Here is a 23,667-nt window from a genome sequence, read left to right on the forward strand (position 1 = left end):
GGTCATGCATGAACTTAAAATATCAAAATCAAGTATGCTAGAGAATATGGATGGTTCAGATATTTTGTACATTGCTTTTCTGACTCTTTAAGCTAACCATGACAGTGAAGATAGATAAAAGATAAAATGTATGAAGGGACATTTACAAAGGACGCTCATGAATTTGCCATGACTCAACCACAAGATTGTTGATGACGAAAATGTGAATCTGTATCACTCAACACATTCAACCATCGAGGCAGGAAGAAATTTGGTAGACAGATAACTAAATTCAAATGATCCAGAATGAATGTTATGAAGCAGCAAATAATCCACACCATCAGATTATCCTGATAATCTCCATGGTGGATAACCTATATTTTTTATTATCCCAATTGAAAAGCAAGGTACAATAAAGCAAATCAATCAATCAAACCTCACTCCATACAGTAACTGGAAATTGAGGACATACACATTTTAATCTAAACTCTATATTGTCCCTGTGAGCAAAGCAGTCACTTTGTGAACAATGAATTAACACAAATGCTGTTCCCTCAGTTCTTTTCAAACAGTTAATACATAAAAACGTTTTCAAAAATTACATTGAAGCATTTAACTTGATTTTCTTTGTTTTTGCTCACCCATCTCTTACCTTTCATGAACTAGTTTCACTGTTTTTCATCCTCATGGAATAGCAAAAAAGAATGTGAAGACTATGAAAACGTACGATACAACATATAAAACTTTATGAAAATGCATAACACCAGCACATAAAATGTTGAAAGTTACTTCTATATTGTATACACAAGAAGAATTATGAAACAAAGATCGTAAGAACTTAAAGAAAAACTGGTATCAGCGAATGTGCTCTCATAAGTGGACATAATATAAAGAAAGAAGCTGAAATATGTGAAACTGAATAGATAACAAAGAATTAAGTCGAATGTAGGGAAAATAAAAGAATTTCAGTACAAGCTGAAAGTTGTGTAAAAAATACAAGGTACGTTTCACGTAGATTCCACGAGAAAAGAATTCTTTCGGATCGGTGAGCAGCCACTCATTGCACACTTATGTTATTGTTATCTTCGACAGCTGCTCTCTCTCTCTCTCTCTCTCCCTCTCTCTCTCTCTCTCTCTCTCTCTCTCTGCGTAACATGTTTGATTGCATGTAACGATTGTTACTTGATTGTTGCTCGCGGATTTGTTTTCAACTTATGCAATTGACGCGATTGCAGCTATCATGCTCCTTTGTTCTTCGACCTATCATTCACTAGTCAGTACTTGACTTGATATGATGTCGCGTCAGCGTGGGTTGTCTTCGCAGCAAATTTGGCAGTTTCTCAAGCAATCTGAGGAAGAAGGAGGGTTCTCGAGTGAAGATTCAGGAGGGACAGATCCAAAAATATTGTCTCATCCTCTTCCGATGAGGGATGAGGAGGCATTGGTGGGTGACCAATAAAATAGCATGGCCACTGAAACAACGGCAACATCATCTTCATACGATAGAGAATTGGTAACTGCTTGGTCTGGTGTAAGGAAGGCATGGTTGGGAAGAGACGGTTCGATTTGGGAGATCGTCACAAAGAATGTTTCCGTGGCTGGCACAAAAGCTGCCATGAATGTACTGAAAGAACAGGGTGGTTTTACAAGCTACACCAAAAGACGTATTTGTGAATGGGAGGTGTCACATGCTTTTCGCCTACTGTTTGATGAAGCCATGTTGCGTCTAATTCAGAGATGTACTACATGCTTAGAAGAAATGAATGGACCCTACCATTGGAGGAACTGGAAGCTGCAATCACTCTGATGTATCTGAGGGGTTTCACTGTGCAAGGGGAATATTACTTGAGGATTTGTAGTCGTAAAGCTGGCAAGTCAGCTTCTTCCGAAACACAATCGCATCAAGGAGCTACTCAAATACTTGCGTTTCGATGAAAAGACATCTCAAAAGGAAAGACTAAAGACCGACAAATTTGCAACTGCTGTCAGAAGTTCACAAAAATAAATTGTAGAGTGTGTGTAGACAGTAAGTAAAGTAAAGTGCTCACCTCTGCTTTGCACCATGCCATGAAGGTGTATAGAGGGTGTGGAGTTAGGGCACCACACTTTCTTGTTCACGGCCAAAGGCTGGGGTGATGTGATTAGCACCATGCCCCTGGCTGCCTTTACCTCCAGGTACCCCCTTTATACAATGCTAGGTGGGTGCCGGAGCCGCTTGAACAGGTGGAAAAGATCCCGGTTCTCTCTCGCCGGAGATCGACCCAGTCTCTCTCGCATGGTAGTCAGATGCCCTAACGACAGTGTAGTGTGCAAAAATAAAACTGAGTATAATCAATAAAATGAAATGTTTTTCTCTCTTCATGCTACAACATTCACTTCGAAATCCAATGAAAACCTTATGGTGGTCAAAATGACCACCCTCCGTTGTTCTAGGATGATTCATTTCCTCGTTGTTCTAGTGTTAAATGATTGCATGCCCACCTCTGGTTGGGGAAGTTTAGTGAGAGAGATGAGATACTTGAAAAGCCACAAATGAAGGCAGATCAATTGTGAATGACAGACCAATCAAAGTGTAAATTGTCCAGACGTGACCAAGATATTGTCTGTGACATGTGATCACCTATATGCAGTAAGAAAGTTCTGTAAACTGGACAATTTGTCTCAAAACAATGATAGGTCTCATCTCTCACTCTGTCCCAGCGGCACAAACTTGAGCCATTAGTGGTATGGACTGTTGTGATAGGCAAAACTGGATCCTGCCCAACCGAGTACAGAAGTTCATATCAGTAGTGTCACCCAAAGGCACCAGGAATATTACTATTTCAGCTGCTTTATATTGCTTTCCTGCCTCAATTCAATTTCGAGGATGAAGATGAACAGTGAAACGATGACTGTGAGATACGTTTATTCCACAACGGAGGCAGCAACATGAGGTGAGAAAGAGAATTTTTGGCAAGTCGTAAGTTCAGTATTTGTTTAGGTGAATTTGGTTGATACTATGCTACTGCTTTGTTTACGAAAGTTAAAAAGAAAATGGATACAACTGAACATTTGTGTGTGAATCCATTTGGGCTGAGATCGTATCAGAAGAATTTATAAATCATAAAATTAGCAGTGGGGCTTAGGTTCTTGGGTGAGGGGGCAGAACATGAACCGCAGGTTCCAGAAGGTTTTAAAAAAATGCACTTGACATGTACATTTTATTAAATTTGGATTTTGTGAGGGTCCGCTTTGCTCCCTGTCAAGTTACAACCATATGTGAAGCCACACATGTTGAAAGGAGACACAAAATGAAACCCCAGAAACTAGCTACAGTTCTAAGCAGCTGTTGTAGAGAAGTTCACAAACAAGTAACTGCATTTTAAGTAATGTTTTTACTAGCACATGTCAGCATTTATATTTCAGTGTGAGGGTGAAACACTGGTCATAGCTTACCATTTGTTAAAACCAGCATACGCAACTGTAGACTCTGCCTCATCCCCTGACATTTTCTCAACAGACTATCATCTTTTCAGGAGTATGGTAAACACTCTCCAACAGCATGGCATCAGTAACTAAAGGACTCCAGAAAAAAACATGTCTATATATATTTTATACAGTGTCTTTGTGCCTCTGTGTACACAGAGCAGCGGCTAGCTCATCGAGAAGTAAGAATGCATCTGCCGGCATTTATAGACACGTAGCTGTTGGCTGACTTGCCACTGGATGCGAGTGCTTCATTGTCCAGATAGCTGGTGACCAGTTTGCACATGTTTGTTAAGTTTTAAGATGTTAACAAATGTTTTAGATTGTTTTGTTTTAGTTTACATATCACTGGTGCTTTTCTGCAGCTAATAATGCCACGTAAAATTTAAAACAACAAATTATTATGTACGAGTCTTACGTCATTACGAATTCTTGTAGCGAAGTTAGGTGTTTTGCAGCCCACACAGAGAGAGTATTTGAATACTTGTGAACAAATTCAGGAAAACAGATAAGAATCGAAGGGTAAAACGGCATGTGCTTGCCGAGGAGAAATTAGACGACGTTAGAGCATAATTGGAACATAGTTCTCAGAAATCCATCCAGCACCTTGAACAAGAAACGAGCATCTCCATGTCATCTGCATGGCGAGCTACCAAGCTTTTAAACCTGAAACTATACATTAGAAGAATTGAAAGAAAATATCAAGAGAGTAATTGAAAATTTCATTAAAAAATGCCGTAAATGTGTGGAAGCAAGAGGACATCATTTCCAACACCTTTTGTAACAAGGTACGTGCTCATTTTAATTGTGACTTTTCATGTAATTGTACAAGCTTATTTCATTACATAGCTAGTGGTTCCACTTATGCAGATGTTGCATCCAGTTTGCCAGCTTTCTTAGCTGTCACTCTGCGGATACCGAGGCTAAGAAAGGCACTGTAGAAGTCAGCATTGTTGTAGGAAATGCACCTATGATTTCATTCTACAATGGCAGGTTGCCGTTCCATGTTAGGAAAACTACTTTGATGTGTATTAATGTGCAATTGAACTGACACCCTGTCTTTCCCCAAACTATGACATAAGAGAACTTTGCATTCAACCTGGTGATTAACTTAGACTACTCTACAATATTATGAACTTAGTTGAAAACAAGAAATAGCTGATTCAATAATAGGGGATATATTTATCATTTACAATGGAATTTATATTAACTAAACTCTCTAGACTTGAAGGTTTATGGCTGCAGCTACACAAGCCTTCCATCTGTCGCTACTCTGGCAAGATCAATCACAACTTTTTCATCATTGCCTGTTTTTTCAGGTTCATCTCAATTTAGATTAAGTATATATAATTTAACTGAGAAAGGTCTATTTTTCTGCTTTATAGGATGTTGATCAGCAAAGCTTAAAAAATATGTACTTATTTTTCGTGGATTGAAATGAAAGATCTCCCAAAGAGTAGCTCGATATATAGAGCGAGCACAAGGAAAAAAACCTTGGATGAGAAGTCCCCACGCAGTTTTCCCTTCTTCCGCTCAGCTAGGGCCATAAGGAAGCATGGTCCACTCTCCGCCTCCCCTCGTCACGGGAGTATGGTGCACAGGAGTCGTGGGTCTGCACAGGTTGTTTTGCTTGTGGTTCCACTATAACATAAATTTACTCAATTTGGCTATGAGCGAGTAACCAATATATATCTTGGAAAACTATACAGCTAACTATACCATAGCAGATGGCCATGCAGGCAGAGTGAAACACTGAGGGAGGCAGGCATATAATGTTGCCAGAATTCCTGGTGGACACACCTTTGAGCTTCAATACAAGGGACATGGATTAGCTGTAGCAGACATGTGAATCTCCACTTCGTAAGGACCTACAAATTCATTGGCCAGAACTCAGAACTTTAGTACATAGGTTTCTACATGTTATAGGATATCAGAATCAGTTTTTCCTTCTTCTTCTTCTAATTCTGCACTTTGTTCTCCTGGGGCAGATTTTTCCAACATGAGAGTGGGTTTTCTTTGGGCCATATAGCTGTTTACATAAACCTTTATATCTCGGAAACTATTACAGCTAGAGACCTTAAATAAAATTCACTTTGTAGCTATCTATTAAAGTCTGCTTTCTTTACTGCTAAAATTTAGATGGAATTAAGCCAGATTTTATTAATGAAGAGGTTTAATCACAGGGTAAAATTTTTCACACATAGACCTGCCTATAGGGTGTCTGCAAATAATAATAAAATGATTAGAAATACATCCCTGTATTCAGCATCAACTTAAACATGGGTGTTTTTGGAATTGTATGTTTTCAGTGTTAAATATCTCAGACGCATCCTCACAAAAAAACAATCTGTATTTAATTCACAGTGAAAATCTCAACTTTTAGACTCAACTTGACTGGTCAATATGGGGGGTACCACATGAGACTTTGAAACATTGTTTTTAATTTTTTCGGTGGCAAAGCTGTAAAATATATGAGGTTTATTACATTGAGAGTTATTATTTGTTTTAAGTCCAATTTATGCTCTTTAGGCTAATCAGGAGTGAGCCTACAGTTGGGATCCGCACCACTGTGCAATGTACCTAAATTGGGCACTGTATCTGGAACCCTTTCATTACAAGACATTACATGGACATTCGGAAAGGGGGGGACAAGGGGGGCCACGAACCTCCTGGAAAATGAAAGGCAACCAAAAATTATATATTTCACACATATAATTTCACTTCAGCCACAATAATGTGTGTTAATTATTGCATGAACATGATAAATTAACATTGAAGCAATGTTTTTGAGAGGACGACGCAATTATGGGGGAAAATGTGCCTTGTTTGGCCCCCCTGGAAAAAATCCTGTGAACGTCCATGCAAGACAACTGTGTTACCACTACACCACCAGGGAGGTAAGCATTTGGAGTAAAAATGAATAAATCTTCCCAGGAAAATAATTTTGTGTAAGGAGATAGAAGGTCGTGGAAAGCAGAATATTCAACATGTTTTGACAGGATGCGAACGGCACTGAACTGATTGTCACATCGAAAAAGGTGGAAGACAAAAACATTTGCAGTTGCAGCTAAGCTTGTGGCATTGTTGAGTTGCTGCCTAGTTTCTGCACCATTACGAGTATAAAACTGTCAATTGAACAAAGCATAATTTTGTTTTGAAGAAGTGGTCCTAATTATGTTGAAGTAAGGGGACAGTTCTACAAACATTTTCCAGGTATTCAATCACCAAGTTGAAGGGATGTGTACAATTAAACTGTTTGAACAGAGGCTCAGCACACAATTTACCAAGATCTCGCAGGCCAATATATATATATATATATATATATATATATATATATATATATATATATATATATATATATATATATATATATATATATATATATATATATATATATATATATATATATATATATATGACTACCGAAGAGAACTTACTTACATCTTATTTCAAAGGCATTGCAAGGTCTCCAAAAATCAGCAAAAACTGCTTTCAAGGAAATAGATATTTGGATAGAAGTCTTAGAAGAATGTTAAAAACATTAGAAATGAAACTTCAGAGGCCTGGATTACTACAAGCATTACAAGAGAACAATCTGACAGATGCTTAGAATTTTGTGAATTGTTTAGGTTTACAACAAAGTTGATCATAATTTTTATAAGAATAATAAATAGACATAAATGGTGTACTGGTGTGTCCAGGATCTTCAAGCAGTAGTTCAAGAGAAATAAAATGTTCCTGGTGTTTCAATCTTTGCAAGCATATGAACTGCTGGTGTGATTGACCTGTATTTCTTCAGGGTGCTGTGAATGCAGAAAATTTCAGGGATGTGTTGCATGAAGTGATTACTGAGGCACCAACTCATTTGGCAACAAGATGGTGCACTAACCCATTACTGATAAATTGTATGTGAATTCCTTAATGATCATTTCACTGAATATATAGGCAGGCATTCTACTACTGAGTGGCCTGCAAAGTCACCAGACCAGACACCTTGCGACTTTCCCATCTGGGGGATTATGAAGTACTGAGTATTTGACACCGTACAATTTCGATAATAGCCCAGAACAGAGTGATAAGATATGCCAACCTGTGGTCAAATGCTGTTTGAAATGTATGGAGAATAATGGTGGACACTTTGAACAGTGACATATTAATTTTTGTAAAGGTTTTATCAGTGGAGTAGCAACATATCGCGTGGCCTTGGATGATATTAGAATGCGAGGCTCCCATTCACATTCTTGAAATTGGAAATCTCAATGTTAATTGATACAAAATCTTCATTTATGTGTTCTATCAGACTACATGCTACCCTGAAGACGGAGGCAGATTCAGCCTTCGAAACGTAGGTAAATATCTTTAAAAAATAACAGTGGTTAAAAGTCCAAAAACTAGAATGAAAAATCTTCAGAGATATGTCACCAAAGTATCATATTTAAATAATAGTAACAAATTACTGCCGAAAATGATATTTAACAATTTCATTCACCCCTTAAAATATATTTTTCTGTCTTCCAGAAGCTGAAATCTAAAGCTGTAGGAAGGAAGAACTGCTTATATTACACATGTCCTCCTTGGGTTGAAAACAACGCAAGCATCTCACACTAGCTTCCTGGCAGTTGGAGGTGCTTTATTGTTAAAATATTAAAATTGGGAGTGAAAGGTGAAGAGAAAGAAGAAAAGACGAAGTGCTTTTTATTCAAGAAGACAGTAAATGAGTAAAAATATCCAAGGAAGTTAGCGTGAATTTTTGCGTAAATGTTTCACATCAGACATCATTTTTACTTTTTCTGATCCCTTTAAGTTGTATGTTACATCCCTTATTTGACATAGGGTGGGGTAGGGTAATTGTGAGAGACAAAAAATGGGGTAATTAAGAGACACCTCTTTGAAACATCGTAAACACTTTTATATACATTTTGAAATTGCACCACATGAAAGGTAATTTAGTCTAATTTTATGACTGATATTGTATAGTTAGATATGTGAACCAATTTGTAGCCAAAAAAAATAATGTGTAGGTTAAATGCATATTTGAGGGGGAAAAAAATTGTCAATGCCTCTAAAACTTTTCATAGTGTGGTTTTGGTTTGGTTTAAAAATGTAAAACTTGTATACCATCAGAAAGGTAAGTCTTTGTGGACTCCGAACACATTTGTGTTTGTAGAGTTGGGGTATAATATTTTGCAATTTACTGTCATAAACAGAAGGGGTAAATATGAGACAGTTTGTGGGGCAAATAAGAGACACTGTGAGGGAAAATATGAGACATGGTCAATGAGTACTAAATCTGACTGCTACAGGTATGACTTTTGTTTTTCAGGTAAACCATAGCAAGATGTAAAAATGCCGAGGGTTTATAAACGTAAAACTGCAGATGTTGAAAAATGCAAAAGACGCCATACTCAAAGATGGAGTATCCATTAGAAGTGCAGCAAAAACATTCGACATAGACAAAACCAAATTATCCAGAGTTCTATGTTGGGTTACAAGAAATGCTGGACAAAGGGGGAGAAAAACAGTGCTTAGTGAAGAACAACAACTTGCTAACAGTATAAAAACAATGGCAAAGTGGGGGTTTGGTATGTTGCCCAAAGAAATAAAGCATGTCGTTAAAGAATTTGTAGATCAAAATAGTATCAAAACACCATTTAAGGATGATATGCCAGGAAAGGACTGGTTCAAATCATTTTGTACCATCATAATCTTGTTACAAAAAAACCAGAGTGCTTAGAAAAAAACAGACAAATTGCTACTAGAAACCCATTTATAATAAATGGATTCTATGACGTATTAGAAGACAATCTTGACACCTTAGGACTAAAGAATGAACCCGACAAGATCTGAAATCTGGATGAAACAGGTTTCAATATGGACCCAATTCACACAAAAGTAGTGGCTGAGCGTGGTAAAGAAGTTCACAGAGTCATCCAGTCCTCTGGGAAGGAGAACACTACTGTCATGGTTTGCTGCTCTGCAAGTGGCCAGCCACTGCCACCTCTGATAATTTATCAAGGTGCACACCTTTGGTCAACTTGGAAAGGTGATCAGGACTATCCAGGAACATACTATTCAGCGAGTGAGAGAGGATGGATCACTACAGAAATTTTCAACCAGCACTTTGAACATTTTTGTACTGAGGTTACAGCAAGACCACTTCTTGTGATATTTGATGGTCACCTGACTCACTTAGACATCGCAACTTTAGAAAATGCTCAAAAGGAACAAATAACAATCATAAAATTGTCAACCCACATCACAGATTTGCTGCAGCCATTAGATCGGGCTTGTTTTGGTCCTCTGAAACACAGGTGGAACGAAAAAATTTTGCAATGGCAATGGGATAATCAGAGGAAGATTACCAAGTGTGAATTCAGCAACATTCTGGCAACCATTTGGAAAGATGGATTAAGCGTTGCAAACATCACATCAGGTTTCCGGGCAACTGGGATTTTTCCGTTGGATAGGTCAACATATCCAGTTCATCGTTTGGACCCTCTTCTGCTAGCACAGTATCAGAATCAACAAACCACTGCCACCAAAAATCGCCAGGATTCACATAGGCATACATCTGCAACTGTACCTCATCCTTCCCTGCACAGTTCAAATCCTGACAACTTTCCTGACCTGTTGCAAAACAGTCCTGACAGCTTACCAGGATGTTCCAATTCCCTGACGAACCAGGAAAACATCTCCCTAATAATCCCAATCCACCAGAAAATGATTCTGACAGATCACTGGATAAATCACAAAACAAAGAGTCATCTAACTATTCTGAAGTTCCTCATTCCAAGCAAGAGCTCAACTTTGAAACACTTCTGTTATGTAGTATTAAAACAACCCCAACAGGACCTGGACGCCAAATTGTAAAGAGGAGAAAAATTGATATGGAAGCTAAAGTGGTTACTTCACAATAATTTACAGATGCAATAAGAGAAAAGTTGCAAACACAGGGTACAAAGAAAGTGCAGAAAAAAACGTAAACATGTAGCTATGCCGAAAACGAAACACCGTCCTTCAGATGATAGCTCTACAGATGAAGAAACAATTCCTATTCTGGACGACAGTGACAGTGATATTGACCTGAAGACATTCCCTCAGAAATAACTGATCCCAGATCTACATTAATCAAGCCAGCTGATTTTGTTCTGGCAAAGTTTTATGGAGGAAAACGACAGTCAACAGTGTATAATTATGTGTGTGTTGTCCAATCAGTAGAAGATGATGTGCAAGTGATGGCACTACGTGCAGTTGATAGTGAAAAGACTGTGTTCAAAGTTTGTGAAAATGACATATCCACAATTTTGAAAGATGATACTGTGGGTATTCTCCCTAAGCCCAGTATTGAAACTACTGGGGGCAGAATTTGCTATCGGTTTAGTGGTGTGGTTGACGTTTTTGAACCAAAATAGATAGGCCTAGGCCCTAAAAGTTGGTTTGGTAGCGCTTAGTTTATATTTAGGTCCTGTACAGTAGTAGATCATAATGGCTAGTTTGGTTCGGTATCATGAAAAGACCGGAAGACTACACTGGTGAAGAAACATTTGTAATATATATATTGAGGTTCTTTTATATTTGTAATGGCTGTATGTTATCAAAACAACACGATTTTACATTTAGTTTCACGAGTTAGCCTTTGTACTTAAGCAACACATGTTATTATTATGGCCTATTAGAGTAATATTATGTGTGCAGTGACAGTGTTTGCCCATTCATTATTGTACATAACTTCCAATATATATGTCAGGAATACTCCACATATTATACAATTTTGAGAGATGATAGCTGGAAACATGTATTATTTTTATTTTAATTGCCATTTGTATTCAGTCTTACAGTATAGTACCTTTTGCAAAGAATATAACACTGTAAAAAACGTTGCATCTATCAGAAGCAAGAAAAAAAATCATCATATAATACATGGAACATAAATTGTAACGTAAATATATCATTCGAAGCACAATTTCCTGCTCTGTCTCTTCATTATCCACCCATCTCTCTCAGAGTTCATGCAGCTGAGATATTGAACTGTCTCTTATTTACCCCATGATTTCCCCAGATGGAGGGTAAATAAGAGAGACACTTTTTATTTTTTCCAACATCTGTTTGAAAATAACACTCATTCCGACTAAGCTTAATCTATCGGGTGTACTATAATTCAATTGCACATTTTTTTTTGGTTACATTTCATTGTCAAATAAACGAGTAATAGCAAAAGTTTTACAATTTGTCTCGCAATTACCCCACGTCACCCTATATAACGTTTAACTAGAATTTAAAGTCAGATAAAAACAGAATGTTGTAATTTTATTGGCCACAAAAATTAGCCTTTTAAATATTTCTTCTCACTTCTATTACACTTTTCGTATGAACCCCATGGGACGTGAGGCCCTTTCAGGTGTGAGGCCCCTTGCTATGCCAATGGGTTTATTATATGCATGTAGGTTAGGTTACCTCAGCAAAGAACTTCTGTATTCACTGTAAAAACTTATGCCATACACTGTATTTCATCTGTGCCTGTGGAAATGAACAATATGAACTGAACATAACTGTCACAGAAAGACTTTGCTAAACTAGCCAAAGACTTAACCTTGGTGTTCTGAATACAAATTAAAGAACACTTCTTAAGTTAAAGCTACAGCACTCAAGACTCTTCAGTTTTGATATAGCTGCTTCTAGATCTATTTCCCTCAAAGTTTTTGTGGTGAGACCACAACTTCAACATTTCCATCCTGAGATTTACATGGACTACCCTCCCCAGAAATGAAAATTTTACTATTTGGTCTAGGAATTAATTCGTGCACCTGGACAAGAGATGGTGTAACGAGCGTATCATCCCACAGTTCAGTGTATCCACACATGCGTTGAAAACTCCCGTCAGCGTGCATCGTTCGTAGTATAGGGCAGTTGATTGATGCGTCAACAACAGCATTTTGTAGTCAACTGAACATGGCACAGTTCGTGCCAGATAAAGTGTTTTTGCGGGGTGTTCTGCTTCATTACTTTAACATGCAGAAAAGTGCTACCGAAAGTCATCGTATTTTCGTGGAAGTGTATGGTGACCATGCGCTAGCTGAGCGAATGTGTCAGAAGTGGTTTGCACGGTTTAGAAGTGGTGATTTCGGCCTGGAAGACCAAGAGCAACCTGGACAGCCAAAAAAATTTGAAGACGAAGAATTGAGAGCATTGCTCGATCAGGATTCGTGTCAAACGCAGGAAGAACTTGCAGAAGCATTAGGCGTTGATCAAACAACAGTTTCCAAACGCCTCAAAGCCATGGGAATGATTCAAAAGATGTCACATTGGGTTCCACATGAATTGAAAGACAGAGACGTTGAAAGATGAAAAACCATTTGTGAATTCCTGCTTCAAAGACAAAAAAGAAAGGCATTTTTGCATCGCATTGTTACTGGCGATGAGAAGTGGATCCATTACGAGAACACGAAACGAAACAAGGCCTGGGTGAAGCCAGGTGAACCAGGTCCATCACAACCAAAACGAGATATTCACTGTGCAAAGGTTATGCTGTGCATATGGTGGGATATGAAAGGTGTGGTGTACTATGAGCTGCTGCAACCGGGTGAAACTATTAATGGAGAACGTTATCGACGGCAATTAATGTGTTTGAAGCAAGCTCTGGCCAGGAAACGACCAGAATGGGAGAACAGACATGATAAACTTATTTTTCAACATGATAACGCTCGCCCACATGTCGCAAAACCGGTCAAAACCTATTTAGAAAATGTCGGATGGGAAGTTTTACCCCACCCGCTGTATTCACCAGACGTTGCTCCTTCGGACTACTACTTGTTCGATTGCATGAATAACGATTTGATTGGACAGCGGTTCACTTCTTCAGAAGATATCGAAAAATGGGTCTCTGACTGGATCGCTTCAAAGGATGAGGACTTCTTTCGCCACGGAATCCGTAACTTGCCTGACAGATGGGCGAAAGTGGTGGCTAGCGATGGACAATATTTTTCTTAAGGTATTTATGTATTTTGTGTTTGAACTACAGCTTCAATGTGTGCGTAACAACCGCATGAATTAATTCCTAGACCAAATATATGCAGCAGATATAAGGTTTACTGGATACTTCTATTTGGTGATGTCAAGAATTTTGCTCATAAATACCTTTCCAGTAATACATGAATGAACATGTGCCCTTGAAATTAAATATTGATAAATACATTCTTACATAATCATAAAAAGTAATAGTTCGATTTACAACTAGGCTTGTTGAAGAATAAAAATGGATGGTGTAGCAGTAACGCTGTCGCATTGAAATCTATTGATCCTAGGTTCGATAATCGGTGCATAAAAACTGGAAATAAAGGAATCCTGGATAACAATATCATGCCATCTTCACATCAGCTACAGTGCTATAAAAAAGCACCTGAGGAGGTAAGAGGGGATGCAGCCAATATAACAATATCACATCACGTGCAAAATATATACTCATGATAAAATTTGGTCCTTGTGGGCTGGAGCCAGTGATGGCATCATAGTGTAGGGAGCGGGTGCCACAGTTCACAGCCAAACAAGTGCACGAAAGAGCCAGATTTGGCTCCAAAAAAGCAAAGCTGGCAACAGTACTCGGCAGCTGCGGCAGAGAGAATGACCTAGAGGAAATTGTCCCTCTCCCCCTTAAATATATTTTAATTTAGGATGGCCATTGGTGAAAATATGACTAATCTATTTCTAGTTCATACATGAAACAAGTAAAGCCCACACACCCACAGAGCTATATATTCTACAAAATGACCTTTTAGACTACTGGACTAGGTACCAAACAAAATACCTGCATCCTGACTCACTGGCTATGGCAACGAGATCTTGTTCTATTTTGCTAATAGCTTCTTGGCTTGATGCAGGCAGCAACCAATATTAATCCACTTCAAACATGCTGCAGCTATGCATGTTCCAATAAAACAGCCTATGAGGGCCAGTGCTTAGTTACTACTGGCCTCACTCCCACCAGAAGTGGGAGACCATCCAACCAGTTACGGGCTGACATGTAGGTTGTCTATGACCAGGTTACATTACTTATTTGTAGCTCCCCAAATTTCCCACGATGGTGGGTGGCCACCAGCCCCATGCGCAGGCTGAAATCTCAGGAAAAGTTGTTACTCTTCCCCAAGGAGACTCAAATCTGCATGTGTTCCGTAACCAGAGGCCAAAGCTTGCACCTTAGACGACACATCCACGGTGCAGGGCATGCACGCTCCAATATACAGCATAATTGGAAAATGCATAAACTAAATGTATCACTTGACAAATTAGCTGCTAATAACTAGGGAGCTCAATATTTCGGTGTTATTTTTCTTACTTTTCAGTGTCATTTTTCTCAGTTATTTTAGAATGCTTTTCTGCCACATATACGTAAAATTATACCTTCATTGTGCACTTAAAGTAGGATTTTACGTACTATTATAGTATAAGGGAAACACCTATAAATCATATATTTCGCACTTTTTTACATTGCTAACGTACTATTTTGGAATGCGGAACATTTCCTAAGGTGAAATAATGCATTTCTAACTAAGATAATGTCCATTTCTTACATTTCCGAGTACTTACTGTTACTTGTTATTTCGATTCTGTAAAACATTATGGCCGGCGACAGCGTACTGGTTCAGGGTGTGTTGTGCGAGTGTTTTGTCAATTTATGCAGTGTTGCAACCTCGTTCACCGGAAAATACCTACTTTCGTGCCCAGATTTAAAATTATGCTAATATGTTGCAAACCATTGACATTAACCACACAAACCATTGATGTTAGCCCCAAAAACCATTTTCCGTAAGGTTAGGTTAGGTTAAGCAAGCATAGTTAAAAAAAAAAAAAATTGAAAATACTCCACAAGGTGAAAACACGGCAAGGCTGAAACACTGACTATGGGGTTGCATTATCTTAACACACGGAACATTGTACTCTTGTGCAGAAAGCAAATGGCGGCAGCAGAAACAGCATGTCGGACAGAGATTTTCGCAGAAAACGACATGTTTTCGCATTAAAATGGATCAAAACTACATACATGAACTTCCACAACGCTACAGAAAATGATTTCCGTAAGTACTTTCTCCCGTAAATTTGAAGAAATTCGTTTCCCTTATACTATAATTACAGGATTTTAAATTGTTAGTTACTGTTCATACACTGGAAACCTGTTTTGAGGAAGTTATTTCCATTATTTCTCACGTGATTATACTAATGTTATGGCTTCTGCATAATGACAATGCACATTCAATATCTGCATCAAAAGAATGCAACTTTTCTTGGTAGTACAAATTGTTTCTCGAGCAACAAATAGCAATGTTACAGCTTCTGCGTGACAATTAAGTGCACACTTGATCTCCTCCGCAGGACCGCACCACTTTGCTCAGTAACACAAACAGTTTGTCGTGTTATACATGTGTAAATATGGTAAGTTTTATTTTTCTATGCCTAAAATACAAGAATGTTGTATTTTCACGGAACTCTTAGATTTTAAGGACAAAATGTGTTGAAATTTTGGAAAATAGCCACAATTTGCATTTTGTGCCAAATTCTCATTACCGTATTTTGTGATGTAAAAATGTGTTCAGAACATGTCACTGCACCTTTTTGTAGCAATTAACATTTTTTGGTGTTATCATAAAAAACCAAGGTCCCTATTAATAACTATTGACGAGAGTTCTGTATGTACAGAAGAAGTATCATAAAGTAGATAAATTACCACTGCACGGAGAAAATGGAATGTGCGAGAGAGAAGTATTGAGACTATAGAAGATTTGAAGACCTAATGGTAATATTATCTACTTACAGGGTAAGACTCTAGTTTACGTCCTTTTCCTAAGGAATACGTGTCATATATCGTTGGAAAGGTTATTTTATAAGGAATTCAACAAAGTAAATCCCAAGGCAAGGAAAAATTTCCTGGAGGAGAAAATCCAGAAAAACCGATGTTGTCCGGATATGCGTGATTGAACGTACTGAGGACATTTTTCGATGATGAAGTACATATTTAGGGGTGAAATGAGTGCTAATAGAACCTAACCTAACAGGCCTAACCTAACCTCATAGGCATACCTCGTTCCCGTGAATGGTTAATGACAGAAAGTGTAAAAAGAAAAACTTACTTACCCTACGGATGCCAGAGCGCCGGCTGTCTGCTAGCACGGTTTTGTAAATGGGCAAGAAGGAGTGCGCAAGAAAGACGTAAACGGGCAAGAAGGAGTGGGCATGAAGGACATAAACTAGAGTCTAGCCATTTACAGTTTTAAGAAAACAATATTACATAATATTAAGTAGTTGAATAAATTTGATTGATTGATTCTTATATTAAGGGCATAAGAGCACATAGGCTATTTTTCCCTGTAACACAATACAGTGATAAAACCCCTTAACTGAATCTGAAGACAGGGCCCTTACAGCAAAATAAAATGTCTCGTCAAAAAAACTTCTCACCTGATTTTTAAAACTATATGGTCTCCGAGGAAAAAATCTCCATGCCCTAGTTAAAAGCTGAGGCTGTAAAGAAATACTCAGCACAAATAAGGACAACACAATTCCACGGAGGATTATACTGTCCATCGGTCCAGATGCCACAGTTTTGTTGGCCTGCAAGTCTGCAGTTACCAAGGAAACGAGGTTGACTCTTGAGTGTCTTCTCAGGTTTGGCAAATATCAATCATCTCCCTCACAATTTTCTTTTTGCTTCAGTCCAAGAAATCTGACTATCTTTGATGTATACAAAAAAATAGAACGTAATGAAATAGAAATTGAAAAGGCTCAACAAACTAAGAGAAAACCTCAGTTTGTATTCTTCCATACTATTTTAAAATTCATAACATATATCCTCCCTCCCCCCACCACCACAAGTTCTATGCAGTTTCTGCAAGTTAAAAATTTCTGAAACAATTCAATAAAAAGTACAAAGTCAAGGTCAATAAATTACAAATTGACCGTGTCATGAGTCGACACACATGTGCAGATTTTTTTAAAGGAGGGGAGGGTACTGTTCTTTATAGAAATCGCCACGAAAAGTGTACAACTATTTTGCATACAGCCAGCCTTAGTTGTACTCATACAAAGATAATGACTTCAAGAACTGAGAATTTAATAAAAGTGGATCTGTTTTCTTCTTTACTTAAATGAAGATCCTAAAATTATCCATATACTTCCTCACTAAATATTTTGTGAATTGCAATACCATGTAACAAGCACCTTGAATTTTCTTAATGCACTATTGTTAAATTTTGACAAAAATGCAACTTTCAAAAAATCACCCACAAGGTGTACATTAGATACATCTGGTCGTGAATGCAGTGCACACATGCTCAAACGTGGGCCAAAAAAATAAAAAAAAATTGGAAATGAACTTTCAATGTAAAACCTTACATTTTTTCTTTTTATGTATCTCAACTTTGTATTTATAGCAAAGCGCCATTAAAAACTGCAGGTAACAAGCACCTGCCATTATACACGTTTATTTCTTCTTAAAATTTTATGTATCATTAAGTGAATCGTAAATTCTTGTATTTGTAACGTGCGCGAAAGAAAATTAATACCAGTTTAAATTATACTGTTGAAAAATATTGACAACATAATTTATTTTAACGTAGAAATTCACAACCAATTGATGTTATACATAACAAACCGGGTGGGTGGTTCGCACATGATTTCGCATCATTCTGCACTCAATGTAAACAAAATGGTAATGAACAATCTTCTCAAAACAGGTTGATACCGAATTTCCTACGTCCTTGAATATTCAGTATACATAAAATAAAAGGATGAATGATTACTAATAATAAGCATGAAAAGCAAACATACCATTCTCAAAAATAATCGGCACAATTTATGCACTTTCTGCGCGCTTTTCGGGCGCCAAATTGTTGAACTTGAGATGCCTCGCATGTATGTCACCTGCTCTTGACTTTACGCCTAGTTCAGGTCGTGAACAGTCAGGGTCAAACTAAATGCGGTACAAATGAACATAAAAGGTTCACCAAGAAGTCTATAATCCTGTCCATAAAGCTTACATATGAATTGTAACAATTACATTGTTTCTGTTCTTACTGTATTATTATGTTTATTTACTTATGCAGTCATTTATGTTAAATTATACTGACACTCCTGCCTCCATGTACGTATGTAGCCATGACTTCTATCTCATATCATGTCGCCTTCCCCAATACAAGTTTAATTCATTATTAAAACAAAATAAAGTAGTTCATAAAAAACATAACTTATGTACGGCATTTCCGTATGTCAATTTCTTAACTTACCTTGATATATTAAACTCACGCAGAAATAGTGCTTCACTAGTCACAACCAGAAACCACAGTTGCACTTCCTCTGACGTCATGGATGTTACGCACAGTAAGTAAAAACATATTTCTCTTAACCTATGAGATATATATTTATATTTGTAAATATCTTAGATTTAAGATTGAATATATGTGTGGCGTTAAAGAAGAATTTCAAACTGAACCTTAACATGCATTAGACTTCAATATGTTTCTCGTAGTGAAACCGTGCACTTCCCAGATGATGTCATTCTGACATCATTTTATTGCCAACCTTCGTAGCACAACCTCTGCGGCCTTGGTGGAACTGCTGCATTGCCACATTTCTGTCGTGGATTAAAGATGTTTCATATGTTCACTATGTTATAATTATCTAATCAAACCTTTATGTTCTAATTACTCTAAACAATATTTCCAGCATTGCAATAAAATTCGAGAGAGTGAATTGTGACAAACAAGCAAAATCAGTCTAATGATTACGGCAACAGTGTAATCGCTTGGCAACAACGTCGAACATTTAGTAATGAAATGACAGGCCGTAACTCTGCTGCACATGGCAGGTGAGAAAGCACGGCAGCAACATAAAAATCGAAAGAGCGGGTGGAATATAACAAGGAAAAAATAATGAACATTAATGTTTAGTTACATTGAGGCTTTTTCCCCAAAATATTGGCATTTGGTGTATCATCAGTGCTTGGCGAACAAAATATGTAAAGTGTCGTCCGCTATAAACTTTACATACCCAGGTGGTTCAAAATATGTTTTTCCGCCTTCGACGATTACATAAGTATCAACCAAGTTTACACGGTTCTCATGGCGTTTGCTCACTAAATAACCCCTATCATTAACTGGAAGAGAAGTAGAAAATGTTAAGCTGGCGAACTCATAAATTAGGTTGAACTGGTGATTTTTATGCAATAAGTGGACATTTATTTATTAAGTTCCATACACGTATATGCATGCACTTATTTGTGGGAGGATGAGTGCCAGAACACCCCCCCCAGCAAACAATAAAAACTACGTAAATAAATTATCTTAGCCCAAATGCCCATTTTTGTGTTATTTAGTGCTGTATTATTGAATGTTACTGACCTCCAGAAAAGATTTCCGCTCTCCTCTCCCTATTTTTTTTTTCTGGTGCCTTTCTTAAACCCCATACCATTGGCGGATTTAGCGGGAGTGACACAGGGACCCTCCCAAAATGGATGACTAACTATTATAAAGAGTATTGATACTATTATATTACATCAATTCTTTTCTAGACAGTGAAATAATAATTCAGATGAATTAGTCGGGACAGAGGCGCAACCACGAAGTTTTGTCTGGGGGTTAAGTAGAAGGATAAACATGTCAATAATAATAATAATAATGACATTAGTAGCAGTAGTAGTAGTAGTAGTATCAAATACATTCTTATCCTCGTAAATCACGCAAAAAAAAGTGGCAGGAGTCGCAGTGACCTGCACTGAGGAGTAGCTAGTCTAGCAGAGATAGATCAATCAATCTCACATCTCTAATTATTTTCAAATCAGAATATTTATTGTCTTGTTAAAGCCACAGTTCATATGCAACACTTTTTTCACGCGCTTCTCGTCACTCGGTGCGATCGGCAGGCAAAGCTGGCCTAGCTCGCTCTTCCTCCGCCTCACCAGTTCCAGGTAGAAACGGCCGCCCGAATGAAAAGGGAAGATTTCTGCCTCTACCTCCCTTGCCCCCCGCTGCAATGGTTGAAAGCCCGTGCTTTCAGGTCCCCCAGTTTATCTCCTATATGACAGATAGGGGATTGGTTTCCTTTCGATTCCTTTGTAAATCCTCTAAAAAACTGAGGGGAAAATTTTCTGCAGTACTTATGTTCTCTGTATTTACACAACATTTTACACGTTGTACAATAGGTATGTATAATATGGGATGTAGTTTTATTATTTATGAAATGGGAACGTGTTATGTGCAGACAATAATGTTATGCTTTCCTTCTTCTCTTTTTTTTTCAAATATGGAATATATAATGATTAAATTACAAATATGTGCTCAGACTCTCTCTCACTCTCGTTTTAGTAGTGTTTTATTTAAATATACTAATATCTTGGCCTCTAACAGTCATAAATACGGATGTATTTATTTGGACAAGAGAACGCGCGTTAATATTATTGTTAGTTTGGTTTATTTTACTTCGCTTTTCTACCACATTTGGTTATCGCGAAAATGAGGATGAATGATGAAATTGATGAAGGAACCTCATATGAACAATCCAGACCAGGATTCGAACCCGTTATGACTGCGCATTCTTGTTCCTATGTGTTGTACAGTGGGATCCATGAGTATTAGCTTGCAAATTGTCCATCACCATGTTCGTGCACTTCATTTGACCCAATAAGAGCTTCAAGAATTAAAACAAAACTCAAAACAAGCTGTGGACATGGACAACTTCTGCACCAGCATACATAAAAATCCGTTGCTTAAAAACCCATAGGATGTAAGAGGAAAATTAATGAAAATAGTCATGGGCAATTTGCACGGTAATACTCATGGATCCCACCCCACTGTACTCTGCAGTAAATAATGAAATAATTTGGAATGAAAAATGTATCTCAGAACTCAAAAAGCCAAATGAATATTATTGAAGAAACTACAAAAAAGTGGGTTTTGTTACCTGTTTTGTTTCTATGCATAAAGTGGACTTAAAACACCAAATCAACCAACCGTGGAGGAGTGGTTACCACAGCTCGCTACGACACCAGGAGTTCCGGGTTCGAACCCCGACCTGTTCATGGGTGTTCTTTGTGTTTGTCCCTTCATTAATTTATCGTATCACCTTCGCAATTAACCAAATGTGACAAAAAACCGACGCTAAGTAACAAAAATGAAATCAAATCATTGATTGGTTGCTTGATTTAGTTCATTTTACTTCGCTTTTCCGACACTTTTGGCTAATCGCGAATATGATATGCTAAAATTGATGAAGGGACACACACAAATAATATCCTTGGCCAAGCCGAGATTCGAACCCAGGATCTATGGCTTAGTAGTCAAATCAAGTCTTTTTTTATTTTCGAATGGGGGTGTGGGTTACGTGTACTTTTTTTTGTACTCATTCATCATTTTGCAATCTTTTCCTGTTATTGACATCATTCTTTTTTTTAGGAATATTGGGCCCTAAAGGGGGAGGGGTATGACCTACACCCCCCCCTTTTGAGCACGCCACTCATTGCTACCCCAAGTGTCGATGTCACCGCACGTCACTGAGGAGTCGGTGCTAAATCATTTGGGTTGGTACATTCTATATAACCTGTTTTTCTATATATTCTTTTTACCCATAGGCAAACTTTTATTCAAAAACATGCATTTTTTCCCCTGCCTATTGCCTATTTCATGCCCTGTGACACATTTGCGCTGTTAGAAAAGCACAGAAGCCTTATTGTCTGTTTCTGTTCTAAAATTAATTCTTTTTTCTACTTTTACCAAAAAATATTTCTATATTTGCGTGTCGTCTATCGAACGCTAGCTACAATTTTCATACCTGTATGGGAAACTCACGGTACAGGATATTGAGTGGTAAACAATATATCGTTTTATTAATATTCATTGATATTTCTCCGAATTTTGGACTAGACATTTTTCGTTTCGGAAGGAAGGGTTTCTTGGTTACATCAAGGTCAACTTTAGCATCACAATTTACTCCGTAGCCCAATGATAGCCGAATTCATTAAAAAATAAATCGAATCATTACAGCTCGAGCAATATTCCCACCCCAAATCTGTGTACCTCCAGACCCGGGCCTCTTGGATCTACACGGAAACATATACTGTAGTTGTGTTTGGGGTGAGTTTCGCTCTTCCGAGGCATCCAACGACAAGGCTACTCGGAATTTTCACCGTTTGGAGTGAATTTCTCGTCCCCGTCCTTCCCTATCTATAAATCAAGTCCTGATGCTAGGATAAGATCAGGTTTGTCACAAGTGCACCCAGAAATTTTCTATGAGAGGGATGGTGTTGAACTGATAGAAAGAAAATGTGAATAGAAAAATGAATCAAGGTGATTCTCTTTTACTTTTTTTTTGTTTTATACCTGAAAAATAATTCACACGGAGGGAGGTTCTGATTGATTGATTTGGTAATTTCAGTACACAATAGGGACATAAAGCCGTTAACTAAAACAAAATTGAAAACATGGTCTAAGAAGAAAATAAAATATTGCATTTTTTAAAACTTATCACTCATTCACTACTTAAGAAGACTAAAACTGAGGTCTAAAGCCTGAATCAAACGGAACTGGAAAACCAGTAGGAATGATCTAGTTGACGCTGGACTGGCTACCCATTTGCTAGTTTTCGCCTCACAAGGTACTTGTTACACCGTACTTGTCGATAGTATTTCGTTCCCATAATGGCGGCCGCGCGAGATGTAAACAACGTATCACTTCACACTTTTATAATACGATAACTATTCAACCGAGAGGAATATCGCTTCGTATTAAATGGTTTTAGGTAGAGAAGAACGGCGCTGATAAAATACATACTTTACAACGTTTACTATACACGTATGGAAGAATATTTTAGCTTTTTCAATTGTAAACATGCCTTTCGTGTTGTATGCACTCGGAAACCACAGACAAGAAAAGCTACTTTGCAAACTCACAGATTATCTTCACACGGACAAACTTTGCTCTGATTGGTTGTTCCAGAGAATCTAGTCGAAGAAAGTTAGTAGCAATTAGAACATGTTCTATTCAAAACCAGTCAAGCAATCAGTCAGGCGGCCATGATTTCTACCTAGAAAGTCAGTTCATCGCCAACTAGGGCATTCCAACTAGAAATCCAGTTCCGTGTGATAGGGGCTTAATATCTCCTTACCTAGTAACAAGATAAATCTGTAAAGGGGCACTCACCACACACAAGGATAAACATAGGACAATACGATCCCACAGAGGTTTTTGA

The 23,667-nt window shown here is 37.8% G+C and overlaps 1 protein-coding gene across 3 annotated transcripts in view; it reads right to left on the bottom strand.

The window, feature by feature from the left end:
* Window positions 1-18,794, bottom strand: part of Mef2 (myocyte enhancer factor 2) — a 161,812-nt gene extending 143,018 nt beyond the window's left edge. For 2 of the 3 annotated variants that reach the window (XM_083130712.1, XM_083130717.1), the window contains exon 1: window positions 18,714-18,794. The gene's annotated coding sequence lies outside the window, so the exon portion shown is untranslated. Of the gene's footprint in view, window positions 1-18,258; window positions 18,330-18,713 lie in introns of those variants that run through there. The other variant, XM_083130713.1, reaches the window with a different exon arrangement.
* Window positions 18,795-23,667: the final 4,873 nt, after the last annotated feature.

Source organism: Lepisma saccharinum, chromosome 11 (genome assembly GCF_977018435.1).
Source record: "Lepisma saccharinum chromosome 11, izLepSacc3.1, whole genome shotgun sequence".
NCBI lineage: Eukaryota > Metazoa > Arthropoda > Insecta > Zygentoma > Lepismatidae > Lepisma > Lepisma saccharinum.